At 47.6% G+C, this 20,066-nt stretch overlaps 1 protein-coding gene across 1 annotated transcript in view; it reads left to right on the forward strand.

Moving 5' to 3' along the window:
* The window catches only part of PTPRN2 (protein tyrosine phosphatase receptor type N2), a 693,051-nt gene that overhangs the window by 611,697 nt on the left and 61,288 nt on the right, over window positions 1-20,066 (forward strand). The gene's annotated exons all lie outside the window — the stretch shown is intronic.

Below are 20,066 nucleotides of genomic sequence, written 5' to 3' on the forward strand. Positions count from 1 at the left end.
CTCCCCGGAGTTCCCGGGTGGCCGCCCGTCTTCATGCTCACAGGAGGGTAGTCGTCCAGCAATTCCCAAATCGAGAGCAGCATCTAGCTCTAAATCCTGCGTCTTCTTAAACCACGTTTACAGTGACCTACATTTACCGTTCTCTCAGCGTTTTCCTGTCGTTCGAGACCCAGCCACCCAGGTTCCAGGACTGTGTTTTGTGTTTGTGTTCATGGAAACATTTTAATAACGACTTGCACAGCTGGTGGGAAGGTGGGCCGCGGAGAGCTTGTCCTCCGTCCACGTGACGACTTCTGGGATCCCAGCCCTCCCCGACGGGCAGCACTGTCACCGGGGGCCACACACTGTCCCTCACGTGACGCTGTGTCCAGGAGACGGCTCCACGCGAGTGTGTGTGACTCTTCTCATCTTAACGGTCTGTATTATTCTGTTGTTCAATGTGCCGTAACTTATTTATCGTATGGTAGTAAAGGTCATGTAGGCAATTTTCAGACTTGGCCGCTGCAGCGTCACAGCAAGTGTAAAAATAACTGTAGGCTGAATTTCTGGAAGCACCTAGGTCTTGTTGTTTATTTGGAGAGGCATTGCCAAGTTTCCCGCCAGAACGTTTGACTAATTGAGGCTCCCACCAGCTATGCAGAAGATGGCACTGTATCCCCAGACCCTCCTGGGCTCGGGTACTGGCCAGCTTTGATCTTCCACTGGTGAGTGGAAACGCTGTTTCAAAGGAGTTTAGTTTACGTTTCTCTAGCCGTGTGTGACTTGTCATAATTTGGGGAGCCATTTATCGTTCCTTCCAAGAACGGTTTTTGAAGCGTCCCGCGGGGACGCCCACCCCGGGGGTAGGAGTTCTCCGTGTTACATGGCACCAACCACGGATGCCAACGCGAGTTTACTAACTTGGTGTCGGAATGAAACTAGTTCACTCTGGTCTGTCTTCCGTGCCCATTTATTAGTCCACACGTGAGAGTCAGCCGTGGACTCAGAGAGCTGGCCTGCAGCCCCTCCTGAGGGCCCTGGCCGCTGGGGTGCAGCCTGTGTTGCGGGGCTGTGATCGTGTCTGCTGCCCACACTCGGCCGGCCCCTCGGCACCAGGGCTTCTCTGGCATCTGCCACGTCAGTGACTCTTGACAGTTTGGTGGATACAAGCCAGCGAGTGCCGTTTCCACTGCCCAGTCTTGGGGGGTGCGGAACTACTTATTATATTTTTGGTGAGGGATGTAACTTGCCATGTTATTTTTTTAAATCTGATTTATCGTTTAAAGTGCTAGAATGATGCTAGAATGGTTTCCTTGCATGTTAGACCTTCTGCTGGTGAGAAGATAGGGTAAGATAGAGTAGGATCAAGCATCCGGTTGGTATTTGTTGAATTAGATGGAATAATCAAACACTAGGTTTGGTAGCAAGCCTGTGAGTTAATGTTTCTGAGGGGAAAAAAATTGAAACTGGTGTCCAAAGAGCACTTGGAAAGTGTCCGTTCATACATATGAACAAGGAATGTTTCCTGAGTGCCCGGTGGCCTACTGGGACGCCCCTCAGATAAACCTGATGGGACGCCCAGAAAAGAGGCTGCGTTCTTCCAGCCCATCGGGCTCCTCTTGGGAACTGAGAGCAGTTACCAGTGCAGACCCAGGGCAGATGATCTGATTGTTCCTGCACAGACTCGTGTGTAAAATTGATGGTATATAATATGTAGCTTTTGAAATTGCACTAAACCATAGGCTTTCGCCAATAATTCATCCGTGGACCACTTCTGCTCATTTTTCTATACTTGGCTCTGGCACAGCTCTTGGACGTAGGGGGTTTTCAGTAGAAGTTTCCTGAGTGCCTGAGTGAAGTCGATGGTCGGTGTGTTACCCCTGAGAAGTTTTCAATCTACTTGAAACGAGGAGGGGGGCATGGCTAGAATACACTAGACTCAGCCAAGTGCCAACCACGTTCCTTTGCTGGGAGACGTCTCCGTCCTGGGGAGCCTGGTCGGGGAGGAGCAGCTGTCCTGGGGCGGGCAGGAGACAGCAGGAAAGGTCACGGCTCCTCCAGGAACCCTGATTCCGCTCACAGGGTGAGAGTCCGTGGGAGAAATAGGACATGCACGCAGCCTCGAGTGGCTGTGACCCTGGGCCAGACGTTGGGTGGCTGGAGCGCCAGCGTGAGGGGCTGTGTTCCATCCGTGTGTGGCCACTGCGGCTTCTTGAACGAGAAAAGTGACACCTGGTTATTCGTTTGTTCGCTTATTTGAGTGCGTCTGCCAGAGGGTGAGGGCATTGGTGACAGACAAGCAGGAACTGGGTGGGTCGCGACCACTGTCCTCTGATGTTTTCTCTCCCGGAGTCAGAGGGGAGGGGCCCAGAGACGCTCTGATGAAAGGTGGTCCCAGATCCACAGGCTGCTCCCCAGGGTGACACCTGGGGTGGCTCAAAACCGTCCCCTCGGGCTTCCCCACCCATAAAGCATGACGGCTTACAAAGCCCACGTGATCGTACGGTTGTTGGGGAAAGAGAGTCGCTCAGGATCTTCAGTGCTGTCCAGACGTCCTCAGAACTAGAGATGCTGGAGGTGAGGTGCCAGTATCACGGTGTGCCTGTGGCCTCGTTTCCTAACCACTGCTGGGGTGACAGCGTTGGCCTTATCCCCTCTTTCCCCTCTACTGGCTCAGCAGTTATAATTTAATAACTGTCCTGATCATTTTGCCAAGCATAGCTCTGCCCTGCTCCCAAGTAAACTCAGAATCTCTGACTCTGAACCCGGCATCTCCCTCTGACACACGTATTGTCATTACCCGGTATTTTAGTTTCACCTTAACATTTATACCCTTAAATTAACCATTTTTGTTTTGATTAAAATCTCCTCTTTTCCAAAGCTATATCCTTCTTTCAGTCTTCTAATAGGAAAGTCTCCCTGTCTTTGTCTGAAAATGTCTTTAATTCATCCTCACACTTGCATGATAGATTAGACAAGGATCAAATTCTAATTTTCTCTCATGACTTTAAAAATCCTGTTTTCTTGCCTTTGACGCCATAGCTGTTGAAAAGGCTGTTCATTGCTGGTCCAGGGGCTGCTCCTTCGTGGGTCCTCTTACTTTCCTCCTGACTTCTACACCTCCGCTGTTCTGGAACTTCTTTGTGCCTTGCCTTGGTGTGGACCTATTTTACTATGTGTGGGTTTTTTGCGGGCGGGGAGGGGTTGTTTTTCAGTTCGTTTTGTTTTTGGCTCAGGACTTACTATGATTCCCGAATCAGAGAATTGCTATCTTCCATCAGTTCTAGAAAATGGCAGACCATTTACAGTTTGAATTTGACTGTCTTCCGTTCCCTCAGTTCTCTCCTCTACTAGAGAATGCTGGGCGTTCTGACTCTGCCTTCCGTATTTTCTCTCTTTATCCCTCTGCCCCGCATTGCAGCGGATTTCCTCAGACAGACCTGTCATCTAGTATGCCTGCTTCTCTTCGGCAGGGTCTAGTCTACTGTGTAATCCATCCACTGTGTCTGTAATCTCCAGGAGGACATTTTTCATTTGCAGCTGTTCTGTTACTCTTTTTTAAATGTCTGCTGTGTTGTTCTTGTCTTATCTTGTCAATCCTCCTTTAATATCTTCAGTTCTTAGAAATGTAGCATTTGGTTGTTTCCATCTAATACTTCTATTTTCTAAGTTCCTATGAATCGAAAGCTGCTCTTGGGTATGTTTGCCGTCTGGTGGGTTCTGTAGTTTCGGATTATAAGCTCCTCATGAGTGGGGCTCTATCTCTCGGAATTTTGTGTTAACCTCAAAAGAGAGGTTTTGAGATTGATATTCTAGCCGCTCCAGGCTAACATGAAACGAGGACCATGTTTACATCAATTCCCCACTCAGAGATTCCCAGATGATGTATATATTGTAAATTTGACCCTCGATCCCAGGTGAGGCCCAGGGTCCACAAGTCTTCCCGTCTTGAATCCACGTGGAGACAGGTAAGCTTTCTTGCGGCCTGAACAAACGTTTTCACTGACGGCGTGGTCTTCTGAGGGTCCCGGATCGTGTGTGGTCTCACATCCGGCCCCCTGACTCCTGCATGCCAGATTTCCCTAAGGCCCCACGTGGACAGGGGAAGCCCAGACCCCCGCGGCTGAGGTACAGGAAATCGTTTGGCCCTGCCCCTCCCCCTCCCTCAAAGGCTTGAGTGACTTCAGGTCACGTGCCTCCCTCTTCATGTAGATTCCTGGGGATTTCCCTTAATTTTGTGAAAGGCAGACCATGCCATTTACACAGCGTCTCTAGACGTCTTATGGAGGAGGCCCTTCAGTTTACCCGGTTCTTCTTGTCTCCGGGAACGTGAGACTCATCGTGGGCTAAACACAGTGGAGGTGCTGCTACCAGTTAATTTCATGTCCCCTTGCCAGTCATATCTAAGCCCAACTTCACGTTCTGCATAATAAAGAAAGACACCTCAAGGTGGGTCCCTGTGATCAAAGAGAGTGATCAGCCACCTCGTTCAGGCCGGTTCCCACACTTCCCTTTGGTACGTGGGCAAAGGGGTCACCTTGCTTCAGGAAGCGCCCGCGCACCTGTGTGTGCAGCATAAGCTGTCTGGGGATGTGCACTGACAGGCACCTCGGTCAGCGGGCAGGTGGGCAGGTGAGCGGAGCCCGAGTGCTAGGGGCTGGTAGCCATGGAGAGGTTCCAGCGGTGCGTGTTCTGCAGTGATGCTCAAGGCAGCTGTCAGGAGGGGTGGGTACCAGTTCTGTAGCTGGAACGGAAGAGCAAGATGGGTGACAGCTGCTAATCCTCCCGCTTCACCCATCAAACCTGGAGAACTCGTGGGCGTGTAACTTGGGCAGCACACAGTATGCTTGGCAGCTGAACTGGGGAGAGATGAAAAATACATTTGATAGTCTTACCTCTTAACTTTTCACCCTAAAAAGTGAAAATAATTTTTGATAGATCAACTCTTCTCTCTTCTACTTTGAACTCCCCATTTCAAAGCAATTGCGCAAAGAACGCTTGTCAGCCAGCTCCTGGCTGTTGTGGCTGACTGTTGAATCTTCATTTTCCCTTTTTCTTCGCTGTATTTTAGCTATTTCACTGCTGGTTGGAAGGGCTGGGAAAAGAGAGGAGATGGACATCTAGGCTTCCTTCCCTTTTAAGGGTTTTGCTTGGTGAAGAGAAGATAAATTTGTGTGTCTTGTATGAGCTTTTCCTGTTTGGTGCCATTTCTATTCCCCCATTCTCGTCTTATTGCTCACGAGCATGTAGCCTGTTAGTTTTAGGAAATTAAAAACCAAACATTCTACTTCCAAAGGGCACTTTTAGAACGTCTGCAAATATTTTCCAATAATGTGCTGTAGAATCCAGAATTTCCCGTATGGATATGGAAGAGAAAATCCGTGCCTGTGTTGCTGTCCTAGGTAATCTTTACTGCACTCGCTGGAATTCTTTGTTCTTCCTCAAAACTTCATCAGAAAATCATAATGAGTACATCATCGGTACAGAACAGAAAAGGCTGCTGCTAAGAAAAGACCTACTGCTTTGTGGTGCGCGAGATGCTGTCTGTGTGTTGCTAGGCAACCATCCCTCCTCCTTCCTCTTCCTGAAAGGTTTCCCTGTTAAACCGCTGTCGTCATCTTTGGAGTGAAAATTGTCTCCTCTGGGCTTTTTCATGTCAGTTGGGTGATAGTGAAGGTGTTGGGTCTTAGAGAGGGATTCTGCTCTTATAATTGTGACTTGGAATTGGCCGCTAGAATTTTGTAGGTGACCATCTGGTTGGGGAGGCATGGGTGGATGGCCCTTTAAGCACATGGATCTGCTGGTACACACATACAGAAACATTATTCAAAACTGCTTTTCAAGAAGATCTCAAGGAAACACTGCCCAGTGTTTCACTGAACGACAGTGAAAATGTAAATGATTTCTTCATCACTCAACTTCTTGTCTGGGGTGGTTACCCATCAGGTACCACTCCTCCCCCACATGCTAGAGGTAGCAGGGAGGTCGATTTGGAGATTCTTTTGTCTCCTACAGTTTGTTTCTGTACTAGAAGATCTTTGAGGGTTGGCTATCTTAAAACTGCATTATCGTGATTCTTTTTTCCTCTTATTTCCTATCAACTCTGGAATCTAAGGTTGGTTTCGAACTGCATTTTGAACATTAATGGGATTTCTGAATAACTCATGGCTGAAAGGATTTTTCATACGTCAAAAAGACATGATTGAGGTTGGAATCAAATTCTTATTTTCTCATTGAATAAAGACTTTTTATTAATCTATATTAATAAAAATGTGTTTGTAAAACTAATATTTGCAAATTCATTTTTACATACTGTCTAATTTATAAAAAGTAAACAGAAACGTAGCTTTAGCCAGAGAGTTTACTTTTCTAGTTAAACTATTCTGATTTCTCTTCCACATCAAAGTCGCAGAAACATTAACTTTTCTTTGTAAAGGTTAACATTGGCTTCTGCACTAAACCATCTGTGGACGAACTTTGATTATCCAGAGGAGAGAGGATTTAATTATTGTTAAACACAGAGGTTCACAATGGATGAGAAATGCTTTAGGAGAGGTTAATCTAGTCAGAATGATTGGGGTTTATCTCTTCATCTTTCTTGCATTTTCTTCTCAGTTTTCCAGCGTTTTCCGTTTATCTGTGAAGATGAGTATATCGTTGGTAGGAATAAGACAACTTAATAGTAATTTTTTGTTGGATAAGCAGCTATTTCAGGCGTTTAAAAGGCCATGGATAGACATCTTAAACTGCTAAAAGGCAGAAACTAGTAGAAATATCACAAACTTGAACGAATTTTTCTTTCGACTTGTGTTAATGGAAGTAGCTGCAGCCTGGCAGACTGACGCTTAAAATCACCACATTATCCGTTGTGAGGGGTTTTTTTTTTTTTTACTGTTTTAGACCAAAAGTACAAGAAGAAGAGAAGCACACAAAAGATATTTGGTAAAGGCAGGTGGTCTGGATGAATAATGTTTCTTTCATTAACATGTTTCCCATATTAACTGTATAATTAACTGTACATAGCCAAGGGAAGCTATGGAAATTGCATTTTGAGATGTATCAAAGCTGCCTTATGCTTCACATTTCCATGCAATTTACCGTTAATGAATCCAGAGATGGGAGCCTCAAATCTATAATTATTACTTACTATTTGAATGACAAGCAAAGAATTTTATCAGCAGAGTTTTAAATGAAACGGGATTAGCCGCTAATGTTGAAATGGTTCATCTTATGAAAATAATTTTGAAGAAAATGTTTCAGTGGAAAGAGAGGTCTGAGGAAAGCATTTGCCATTAAAATAGCCATTTTCCAATACTCCACATGAATCTGTCCACGTTTGACAGCAGGGTGCAAATATTTTTGAAAGCGAATGAATATTTCATAGGCTCCAGAGCTGCTCGTGCATCCCAGGAATAGATTATGCAACATCCCCAAACATCCTGGCGAAGGTGAGAGGGTTGGTAAGGTAGCCGGAGAAAACAGCGAGGCAGAAAAAATACAATATATGAGAGTATTCTGCAAGAAGTTAAAATTTGTTTAATAGCATAGAAGTCTGCCTTTCCCCCTGCTGAGTGCTCGTTCGATTTAAGATTGTAAACAGTAAATATTGTTGAAGAAAACTGTAAAACGAAGCCCTGAGACCCGTTTTTCCAAAAGGGTTTCATTGGCAGGGCCTCCGTGGTTCCATGTCTTTCAAGGTGACCCTGGTGGTCACTTACGCCCACGTGTCCGCCGTGCAGCCTTGGCCTTGGCTCCGGGGCCGGGTCCGAGGCTGCGGGAGCTGAGCCTCTTCTCCAGGCAGGCTTCAGTGGGTGGCGCACCCTTCATCCATCCGGGAAGCGTTTCTTGAGCACCTCGGCCGTGCCAGGCTCTGCACCAGATGCTGGAGAGGCCACGAGGGGTAAAACAACGGGCGCACTGTGAGCGCCTGGAAACGCATCTTACCTTTATTTCTTTGTCCTGGTTTTTCCCACTGAGTTGATGGCAGGGACTAAAATACCCAGTTTATAGCGTCACCCAGTTAGAGCCCGGTGTCCTGTGAACAGGAGAAAAGCAATGTTCAGATCTCCAGAAGCTCTGGAAGGTTGGTCTGGCAGGGACGTCGCTTTTAGGGCCTGGGGCGGATCCCACGCGTGCTCTGGGCTCACGGTCCTGCTGGAGCCCCACGCAGGCTGGAGAGAGCAGCTGGGCGCGAGCTCCGGGTGGTTCTCTGGGAGCGCTGGGCTCCCTCCCACGCAGCACCCAAGGGGAGCGAGCAGCAGATGACACTGTACAGGTGTGCGCTCTTGTCGTGTCTTAAAAGTCCTCGTTTTCTCAAACCTAGGATCATCTTGGTTTCATCTGAATATGTCTGAACGCGCTGGGCCTATGTTACTCCAATGTGCGACTCTCTCAGAGGCTGTTTTTGTGTCATCTGGGAACCAGTCCACGATTGCTGTGGGAATTGAATACGTGGAACCCAGGTGATCTGGAAGAGCTGATCAGTATTTCCCACCCACCGGGGAGAATTTGCTCCCAGGACTGTGACTGGTTACTTCGTGCTTCTGACGTGGCTGTGTTTGTGTTTGGAGATGCACACATGCTCGCACACCTCTGTATTTCAATAGTTGCCTTATTTGTCTAAGTAGATCTAAATATTCCACATTGCTTTAGTTGTTCGCTTGATTTTACGCGTTAAGTTTGGGTTAAGCTATTGGCTGGCAGTTTTCTGTGGTACTTTGGGCAAACTGATCTTCAATGAGATTTTGTAGAACAGCTAAGATAAAAACTAGTTTCATCAAATATCTGAACATTTCATCCAGGTAACAAAGCATGAAGATTGTGAGAAATATCAGAGTTGTTGATGGAATTTTCAGATTTCTACCCAGATTTTTGACTTCTGGTGAATTTAAGCTGCGACCTTGTTTCTGAGATGAAACCTTTCCTCATTGTGCTTGTGTGAGGGGTCGGGGGTTTAGACAATTGCTAAGTTTGCAGACGTTTAGGAGGATAAGGAATCAGGCTGGATAACGAAACGCGCAGGATCTGTATTAAACCGACTCAAATCCTCTAATTTGCTCCGTTAGTAAATCCTCGCAGTTCTGCCTGCACCGTTGTCCCCCAAGTCCCAGGCCCTGAGCTCCCTTGCGGGAACGTCCAGCTGGCGTCCTCAGTCCCTGCCCGGAGCTGGCGTGACCTTTTAAAAGCGTCTTTATCGTCACGTGCCTCTTCTGCGTGAAGCTCCCCGCGGGCTTCACGTTGCTCTTGAAATAAGCCTCAGACCCCTTCCTGTATGAAAGCCGCCCCGGCTTTCAAGCTCCCTTGGCCCCGGCCACCCTGGCCTCCTCTCTGATTCAGAACTGCTGGACCCATTCCCCCCCAGGACCCTCTCTCTCCTGGAACACACCCACCGTCCTCTGCGCCTCCGGCCCTTCCCATCTCTCAGGAGGGACCTCCCTTCCTGGACTCCTCAACCACCCTCCACCCCAGTCGCCTTTACATTGTTGTTTTACATCCTCTTACCACTTACCGTTGTCTGAAGTTACCTTTCTAAATTCTGTTTAGCTACTGGTATGTGGTCTGTTCTCCAGCCAAAGCACCAGGCCCATGAGGACAGTGTTTCCGACCAGCTGCCTGCTGGATCCTCAGAACATACGACATCCCCAGCTCATCTGACATGCTTTTGATGAAGTTAGTTGAATGAACAAATAAATGGCCAAACCCACCAACAAATGAGCGGGAGCCTGAAATAACACTGCAACTCTTAACTCTCTCTTCCACAATTAGAGGCGGAATCCTGGTTTCACTCATAATGCCAGGCAAACCTCTTTTGTCTTCAGTTTAAATACAAATAGCTGTACGTTTACGGAAATAGGGTGTAAGTCTCTTAATTATTTTCCATTGCTTATAAGTATTTACCTTTATATTTTGCCTATGTTCATATAACCTTAATTTTTAAGATGTTAAATGATATAATAAGGTTCATCAAATTGCTCATTTAAAATTCTTTGAGCTTCTTGAAAATGACAGCCCGAAGGTACGAAGTGAAGTTATCGTTGTCGTTACTATTCTCACGTGGCTTCTCTCTCAGCATTTCTGCAGAAGACCTTTGTCGCCCTCTCCTATGCACACACCCGAAATTATATCGCACTGAAGTACCCAGCATGAAACAAACTCTCAGTAGTATAAAAGAACGAGCCTTTCCCTTATTTAGGAAGAGGAGGTGGTAAGGACAAAGTTACTTATTTTGTAAAGTTTACTAATTAGAACATTTCTGGAACAGAATGTGTCCATTATTCACACTTTCCACCAGGGTTTCAGTTGTGAGTCTTCATAAAATTGTGATTTTCCTTTTCCATAAATCTATAAATTAAGTCGAGTGCCGGTCACAAAGAGATTTGATGAGCACGTGATTCAGTGCACGAGGGCCTTTGAGAGCATCTCTCACAGGCACAGCCCTCCATGGAGACGACCTGGAGGGTAGGCTCAGGGGTTCCTGACCCCAGGAAACACCCTGCAGGTCATACAGAAAACTGTCTCTTACAATCGGCATGCTTTCTCACAGTCTGGACTCTTCTAGATTTAGAATACCAAAACTCAAAATTATTATAATAAAAATATAATAATTGAAGATTCCAATTAGTTAAGCTCTAAAAAATAGAGATTTAACTAGTTTTCATGTCCTCTTAACTCACTGCTTTGCGAGGAGTTGCCTTTTCCTTCTCTTCACTCTTCCAAAAGCACGTGGGGTGCATGCACCCCGTCTCAGTGCCACATAGGAGCAAGGAACTTGTTCTCGGGGAAACTGTCCCAGCAGTGCTTTGTAAAAACACGTGGTATTCTCTGAGGCAGGGGTCCCCAACCCGTGGGCCACAGACCAGTACCAGTCTGTGGCTGGTCAGGGACTGGGGCCGCACAGCAGGAGGTGAGCGGCGGGCAAGTGAGTGAAGCTTCATCTGTATTTACAGCCGCTCCGCATGGCTCGCGTGACCACCTGAGCTCCACCTGCTGTCAGATCAGCGGCGGCACTAGATTCGCATGGGAGCGTGGACCCTACTGTGAACTGTGTGCGAGGCATCTAGGCTGCGCGCTCCTCATGAGAAGCCAGTGCGTGACGATCTGAGGTGGAGCTGAGGTGGTGACGCTGGCACTGGGGGGCGGCAAATGCAGATCATCGTTAGCAGAGAGGTTTGACTGCGCAGAGACCATAATAAATCAACTGCTTGCAGACTCGTATCCAAACCCTATCAGTGAGTGGCAAGTGAAAACAAGCTCAGGGCTCCCACAGATTCTGCATTAAGGTGAGTGGTATAATTCTTTCATTGTATGCTACAATGTACTAATACTAGAAATAAAACGCACAAAGAATGTTATGCCCCGAGCCCCACCCGTGGAAAAACTGTCTTCCACGACACTGGCCCCTGGTGCCAAAAAGGTTGGGGACCGCTGCTTTAAAGCTTTCATTTGTTTTCTTAGCTCTTCCACAGATTTTATTTTTCAACTAGAAAAAGGATTTTAAACAAAACAAGATAATCCACGGTTCACAGCCTCCAAACCAACGCAGCGTATCCTGTTTCTCCTTCTATGCGGCTTCTCTGTCCTGGGGTTTTCCTGCCCACTGTCTCCACCTAAAATGAGTGTTAAGTTGGGGACTTACTCTTAAAGACTTTGCATTTGGAAGCATATGAACTTTTCTCTACTATGTTAACAATTTAAAATCTCTATCACCGCACAGCCTGCTTGGTTACCACCCAAAGAACGGGAGCACGTTTCTAAGTCACACTGAGGCAGCGTGAGAACAGTTTTCAGGGGTCGCTGGGCCTGCAAAGATCCTAGGCGGTCTTCAAAACAGCTCAGCTTGAGAAACAGCTTTCGGGGAAGGATTTGGAAGAAACGCCATTGATTCCCGTTTATCAGTGAAGCCAATTCTGCTGCCCACGCCCGGTGCTTTTGCTGGTCAATTTCATCTGTTTTTAACCACGTCCCAATTCACTAGGATAAAGGAAGCGAATTGCCCACTGCAAGTTCACGTGGGAGTGTTTCCTCCTCAAAAACAAATTTCCACGGAGGTGATAACCTAAAATGTAATAAAAAGAGAAAAGACCGCGTGAATGGTCTTTCATTTATTCTTTCTAATTCCTTTGCTCCCGTTCGTACTCCTTGAGGCTTAGTACACATGACCCAGAGGCTGGATTCCAAACAGTGCTGACTTTTCGCAAGTGACCCCCACGCTGCCAACGCAGGACCGTGCGCTGAGCTGGCCTGGTCTGGGTCTGCGTGTTTTCCTTTTTTTTTTTTTTTTTTTTTTTGCGTTACGCGGGCCTCTCACTGTTGTGGCCTCTCCCGTTGCGGAGCGCAGGCTCAGCGGCCATGGCTCACGGGCCCAGCCACTCTGCGGCATGTGGGATCCTCCCGGACCGGGGCTCGAACCCGTGTCCCCTGCATCGGCAGGCGGACTCTCGACCACTGCGCCACCAGGGAAGCCCTCCTTTTTTTTTTTTTTAATATGATGTGTGCATAGCTGCTCTGCATCTTAAGTTCCTCGTTTGAAGGCGATAAAGCAGTGCGTGTTTAACTAACTATCCGGTGAGACCAGGAGCCCCACGACAGGTGAGACGTTGGGCAGCTTGGGCAGGTGTGAGAACAGAGGGTGAGTCACCGGGTGCGGAGCTTCACTTGTTATTTTTATTGCAGTCAGATGGTATTTCGAATACAATTGTATGGTTTGTGATTCCATTTCAAGCAAATCTTTCCTAAGCTGAGAAACAGCAAAACTACCCTCTGATCATTTAACCGTATCTGTCCTTCCTTGAGCTTGAACGAACTACTTTGAATTTCTAATTCCAAATACCTTAGCAGCAATCTATAGACGACCAAAATACCTTCTTCATCAAGCAGTTTGCTCTTCCCGCGTCTCTGTGTCCGTATGTGCTAAGCCCAGACAATTAACCCCATCTAATTTCTCCTTTCATCTTTTCATATTTTTTGCTTGGAATTTAAATGTCTTACTTTTGGCATTCAAACATGTAGCATAAACATTTCCCTTCAATGTATTAATGAAGACGGGTGACAATGATTATTTTTAAAGGAAAAAAGGTCATCGTCTCCCCAGATGGCAGCAGTCAGCTTACTGCTGCTTTTAAAAGCACTCATCTAACCCTGCCTGACTTCACAGCACCAGCCTATGGTCCCCTCACAAGGAAAGGGAACGTACATGGCTGTACTCTTACTCCAGCAAAAGGTCTGATTGTTGTAATAGGCACCCAAACCGAGAAGGGAAGAGAGACAACGCTTTCCTAATAATAATTGGATCTTCCAAAAACCCACCTTCCTTTACTACACCTGCTCCTCAGAGGAAGAAGCTTGTTTCTGGCAGCATCATTGTGAAATGAACTTTCACTGGGACAGTTTCTACTTGTTTCACGTCTGAAGACTCACAAAGCAATAGAAGTCTCCCAAGATCTGTGCGGACACGGTTTGATGCTGACATTGCTGGTTTCCAACTGTATTGATCAGTGCGACACGGTGCCAACTGGATCTTAGTTTGCTTGTTTTCAGCAATGGTCCACCATCCTTATGAGTTCTAGTATTTTGTGTTAAAAGGTTATTTTCATTATTCTCTTTAATAAGTCCTCTTGCCCCTCCCAGTATGTCACCCTCTCATTGCTAGCGGTAAGAGATGCCAGAATACGTCATTTCTGTGCCTTTTAACAGAGCGAAAACCATGTTGTCCACCCGGGCTCTCGCGGCCACCCCCAAGTGGGTTTGGTTGAGCACTTTGGCAGCCGGGATCCCAGCTCTGCGGGCTGGATTCAGACGGACTTGCACAGCTCTCCAGACCCATCCTCCCACCATTCGGAGGCGGACAGCAGCACGCCTGTCCTGCACCACGGAGGCGGCCAGGGGGGCCGCGGAGCCAGGTGCCCTCAGCTGTTCTTAGAGCAACCATGGCCCAAAGCCCTTGTTACATGTGGTGAAATAGAAGATTTTAGTAAGTGGGATTCTTTCCTTGTGACCCTGAAAACTGATCCTTGATGCTGACGCTGGTAAAATGGTGCCTGTGAAACAGTCCAGATCCCGACATGATCTGAGGTGCCGGGGCAGAGCCCCGCACGGCATCACAAGTGCTTTCCACACCAGAAATCAGCAGCTCAGCTTCACGTCCATCATCTCCTAAACTGGCATTTCCAGTGACTCCTCGAGACTGGTCAGGAAACGCCTCCCTCTTAAACCAGCGATGAGAAGCACGTAGAAGGGACGAGCTCCAGGGCCGGATCCACGAGATCCACGCGGTGAGGAAACTGCGGGCTTGTTAGAAGGACCACGGTCCCTTGTGGATCAGAAGCGGTGTTGAAACCACGAACTATGTACTTAGTGGCATTGCTTCTCATCGCTTTAATAGTATCCAGCAAGGCTGACCACACCGACAACAGCGTCTGTCCGTGGTGACGCCCCTCGAGTTCTACACTCAAGCTGCGGTCGGCGGCTGCTAGTTGTGGAGACTTAACGTATCATATTTCATTCGATAATGGTAAATGTCCCCAGAACCGTGTAGTCACAGAATATAGAAGAGACATTAAGAGATTTTCTAATGAGAATCACCATCCCTTCCATCTGTATGTACTTTATAGTTACAAAGTAGAGTTGATATATTAACTCAGTCAAGCGCCAGAACCACCTTAGAAATACGTACTATGATTCCCGGTTTTATGTAGCAGTAAATTAAGGGTCAGTGAGGTTAGACGGTTTGCCCGAAAAGTCGTTGTGTGGGGACCAAACCTCTTTGTTTATCACATCGTTAAGTCTTTCAACGTCAAGCCGAATGCCTTCTCCATTTTATTAGGGTTGCCTTCCTATCGGAAAAGCTCCCTTAGGCATTCACAGAGACTCTGTGAGTGACGGGTAAAATTAATCTCCCAAAGATACAAAGTGATCCTGTGATTAACAAAACCCTATTATGCTCCATAACCCAAATGCTCCGTATTCCTAGGAATTGCTTTCTTGACCTGAAGATGCTGACAGTTTGATCAGAAGACAGTGCAGAATATATTTGAGTGATAATAACAATTGTGGACACAAGTCTCCACCTTATAATGGCAGGAACACTTTTGTTCCACAAGTTTTGGGGTTCTGTGTAAAATGATTCCAGTAAACGTGGAAGCCAGTGGTTTGTTCAACACGCGAGAGCATTTCCTGAACAGTCATCAGGTGGCACGTGGTCCCCCTGCCCCAGAAACTCTTGGTCATTTTCCTACCCAAACGGTCGAATTGTGTGGGCTAGAAAAGGGGATGTGAGCTGCGCAGTTGGAAGGATGAAGTCGGAAGTGAGAGGCAGATTAAAGAGGAAAACCTTAGACGGAGCCAACAGCTCCTGAAATGGGTCTTGTGAAAAGCTGACGCCATCCTCAAGGAGCAAGAGACTCAGAAGAAATGCAGGTCCACCTTCAGCCTGTTGTAAATGATGATGTTGTGTGGTCGGGGGTCACGAGGTCAGCGTCAGCCGGTTCGGCTACAAACTTGGAAAACCCATAGTCTGAAACCTCGGGATATGGGGATTATCTTTATGCAAGTACATCAAACCTAGGCCCTTGAAAAGTATCACAAATTCAAGAAGGTTTTAGAAACCTTTGCACTCAGGGCTCATCTGGAATTAGCTCGAGTGAAATTCCCCTGACAGGCTCCAGGAGTATGGAAACACAACGCTGTGTCCTTCCAGCCAAGAACCCTTGCAGTCCCCACCCCTGTCACCCAAAATCTAGCTGAGTGTAGCGAGTAACTCTTCCACATTAAAGACTTACTTACTTCCAAACGTTCTTCAAGAACCGGGGTAGCTGTCACAACTCATCTGTATAAGCTCTTCAACTTGAACCAACTGGTGCTCAGCCCTGACTCCACTTGACAGAGGTCTTCTGCATGGACATGGCGGGGGATCCCCTTCACCTGGCTGGCCCCCCGCTACAGTGCTGGTGATTCGTCGTGCTCTGCTCTGTGTATCCCAGAGCTTCCTCTGTGCAGGCTGATGACGTTGGTGTAAGACGGGTCCCTCACCCCCAGGAGCTCACGGCCCATGGGGAAGACAGGCTCCATACGCTAGTAACAGTGCATGGAACGTCCCCAGTGAGGGCCACTCGTTGAGGGCACAGGAGTCCACAGAAGCATCTCAGGGAGACAGCGCCAGACCTGGACGCTGAGGATGGTTAAGATCAAAAAGGAGGAGAGTCTGGGAGAAGCGCTTTCTGACCTGGGGCTCCTTCTCCAGATCTGTGAGACCGCCGCGACCTTGGGGCTGTCACTGGAACGTCAGGACTTGGAGCCACCCGTCGACATGAACTGTGAAGCTGTTTGTTGGCTAACTCAGAAAGGAAGAAAGCAGCAGGAAGTATTTAATGAAACATTCCGAAGTCCTTTGGTACTTTTGGGGACAGTTCTTCCAAGTTTCAGAAGATTCAGTGGCCAACTTTTTGGCATGCCAGCCATCAATATACAATTTTTATCTGGAGCACAAATTTCTTACAGAATTTTCCAGGCTATGATCAGTCATTCAACACATATTGACTGTGTGCTAAGTGCATGTGACACGGGCCCCACCCTGAGCAAGTGATCTCATGAGAGGAGGGAGGGCCTGGTGCCCACAAAGCCAACTGGGATCCACGTGACGGAAATGCAGTTTTTAAACTAGTGTCTGAGGCGGGGGCGGGTTGTAGGAAAGCAAGATGAGAGAAGGCGGTGATGGGCGCGAAGGAGGAGGACGCATCCGTACTGACCTGGACTTCTGGGTAGATTCATGACAGAACAATCGGCATGAAGAAAGCGTCCAGAATGATGGTGACGGGGGAGGCTTCAAACAGTGGGACGTGTTCTTATTGGGACGGAGTCGCAGGTTAGTAAAGTGAAGTCTGGACAAAGGACAATGCTATCTGGGCACCATTGGTGGCTTTTGAAGCAGGTGGTATTGTGACCAGAAATGCCAGCCTGTGAAGGAACCAGAAAGGGGATGTGAGGGAGGATGGAGGAGGAGGCCACGGCGGCAGGAGGACACCAGCAGTTCTGTGTCTATAAGACCCTCATCTCAGCATCTTTTCAACTTAAATAAGAAAAATCTATAATACTGATGTCGTCCAAAGCTTAAGCAATGGTTGTCAGAACAGAAAACAAGCAGCTCACACATGTGCCAGAAATGGTGGAGTTTATCCCAGGCCTTACTCTTTAGCTCCAGGTGGAGACGTTATCAGCAGCTTCTGTTTTCATTCTGCTTTCCTTCATTTTCTACATGTGCTATTTATGGAATAAAAAGTTAGTTGTTTTTTTAAACTAAGCCCTCCTCCCATTCCTACCACACACACACACACACACACACACACACACACACACACACACACGTTAAATGAAAGTATTTTAAATGTCAACTTTTAGCACACCTACAGTCTGGGGGAAGAACGTGCATCGCGTTTAAATTTCATGTTAACTTACCTAATTATTCCAGGCGGTGATGGTGTCTGGGGAGGATCGCTACACCTGTTCTCACATCCTTGAAGAGAAGGGGCCTCGTAGTATTGAGCTACGGTGGCAGGTTTTGTATTTGTATAAAACACGTTAGTTTACTACCAAGGCCTAGCTTCCTGACCGACAACATGAAACATACCCTCATGTCTCAGAAGAAAAACATCTAATCCACAAACATGAAGAGCAAAAGCTCCTCAGACGTGGATGGGAGTCATGTCCATTGAATACGAATGATGTTTTGTAAAAATACTAATAGGAAAACAAAGAATAGGTCAAATTGAAATGACTGGAGCAGGGCAAACACAGACTATTGTAGTAATACATGCTGAGAGGATGAAAACTTTATCTCAGTTTTAATGTAATCAAGTGTATCTTTAGACGAGTTCATTCTCAATGAAACAAAGTAATAACGTTCATAACTACTGTTTCCTCCCTGTGTCACTCAAGCTTGCTTACTACAGTCCCAGTTTATACTCCTTGCCGTAAGTTTAGAAATTCAAGTGAACTTGCCGCGTGATTTCACTTTCCATAGTTAAGATAAATGTGAAAATTCACACAGCTGCCGTTTACAGGAATTAAGATAATATCCGATGCCCCTTTTGCAGGCAACATTTGAGACCTGATTAAACCTGCCAAGGTTTATCATTTTAGAATCCATCACATTTTATTGAAAGAAGCTCATTCATTCACGATGGATTTTGTGAACAGAGTATTTTCCAAAGAAAAGTGAGGATCCCAAATCGTTTTGCCAGAAACAGTTTTACATCCATTTTTAAGACCGTACATTAACAAGTCTTGGGGAAAGTAACCACAGAAGCACTGAGACTGTACACTTTACCCAGAACTACCCCTCCTTCCCGGGGACCCCCGCACACACCGTATTTTAAGCTAGATAATAAGCCAGTTGGTATTTCCCCAAACTTAAGTGTCATCCTTATTAGGGTAACTTTGGTACAAGAAATATGTATCTGATATTCCATAATGATTGTCCCAAAAGAAAGCATTCTGTGTTTACATTTTCTAGATTGTGCCCTTAAGTTTGCTTCTTCCCGATCCAAAGAAACCTGTGAGCTATGTGGGCACCAGGGGCTGGCAGTGGCCGGGCACTTAGAACTGCTGCGATGTTTCTGTTCCCGATGAGGGTGAGCTTCTCAGGTTCACAGTCTGTCCCTGAAAAGGGGTTCATGGTCACAGTTCTCGGTCTTCTGCATAAAAGACCATCTGCTGGCTCCCTAAGCGGCTGGAGCAGGGGGCTGAGGGATATGTGACCGTCACCCAGGGCCCCGTCGCTGGCCCTCCCGGAGCCATACCTGCCAGGGGGGCCCTCAGCTGCTGGGCCAGGCGGCCCCGAGGGTGACTTCTCCCCTGGAACATCGCCCACCAGGCACCCGGCTTCCGAGCTCTGGTTCAGCTCACACACATTGATACACACACCAGTCAGACCAACATGGACTAGAGTCGGTGTTTGTTGAATGAATAATACAAGACAGTTCAAGTCGCTGTAGTCAACATTTCCCTGAGAAGTGTGGGACCCCAGCACGACTGTCTGGTGGAGTGTCCTTCCTTTTCTCATGCCTCTCTGTCCCCTGGAGTGGGTGCCGATGAGCCAGGGCGGCCAAGAGCAGTGGTGGGGGGGATGATCCGAGCCGGGTGGCCAGCTGGAGTGAGTGGGCGAGGGGGCTGACGGAGGGGTCGGGCTGACGTGGGACAGGTGTAAGCTTTGGCCGGACATCGGGGTGTCTGACCACTGGAGACCTGGCCTCGCGTGTGCGTGTGTGTTTCATTTTGCCGTGCGGGCATATTTGAAGACCCACAAGCAAGATGTTAGAGGATGGGGCCGCTCTTTCCTTTGGGCGCAATAAAGCCACCCGGGTTGGTCCTTTGAAATGCTCTTCCTTAAAATCATGGTCATTTCTGGACTGAACAGATCAATAAGGTGAGTAGGCAGGACGGGCTTGGGAGTCTTTGTGGAGGGAACGTTCTGGAGGCCTTTGTTTCCCCATCCAGTTCTCCTAGTATCGCTGCCAACAGACAAGTGACAAATTATGATCAGAGCAGCTGTGGGTCAAATACTCGGTTTGTCGTCTTTGTTTTTTAACACCGCCAGCCATGCGACGCTGCACACATCAGAGCGGCCCAGTGTCTTAAATGCAGCACCCCCGGTGGGTTCAGAAAAGCCAGCCAGTTTCAAGAAAAATGACTTCTGTGCCAACAGAAACGGGAGCGGGGGCAGCCCTAGTGAAGGCCCCGTCTGAGCTCCCTGCCCTCGATGCACGGGGGCCTGGGCGCATAGGCAGCCCTCATCTGGGGACTAAACGGCAGCCATGGTGCCGGGCAGGGTCCACCCCCCGCCCCAGGCTGTCGCCACCGGGACCCCTGGCTGAGCGCCTGACCCAGGCTCTGGAGGATCTTGGGAGGGTGTTGTTTCCGTTTCTGTCCAAGAGAAACCACTTGGACACGATTTTGCTTGGATACATACAAGAGTTTTCAAACAGTGTGTTCCGTAGTTTTCACTGAAACTATTTCAGACAATTATTGCATCATAGTATCTGTTGGTAAGCAGTGGTTCTCTGAGATGGGGAAAAAGAAAATGAGACAGTGCAGAG

This window comes from Phocoena sinus, chromosome 9 (genome assembly GCF_008692025.1).
Source record: "Phocoena sinus isolate mPhoSin1 chromosome 9, mPhoSin1.pri, whole genome shotgun sequence".
Lineage (NCBI taxonomy): Eukaryota > Metazoa > Chordata > Mammalia > Artiodactyla > Phocoenidae > Phocoena > Phocoena sinus.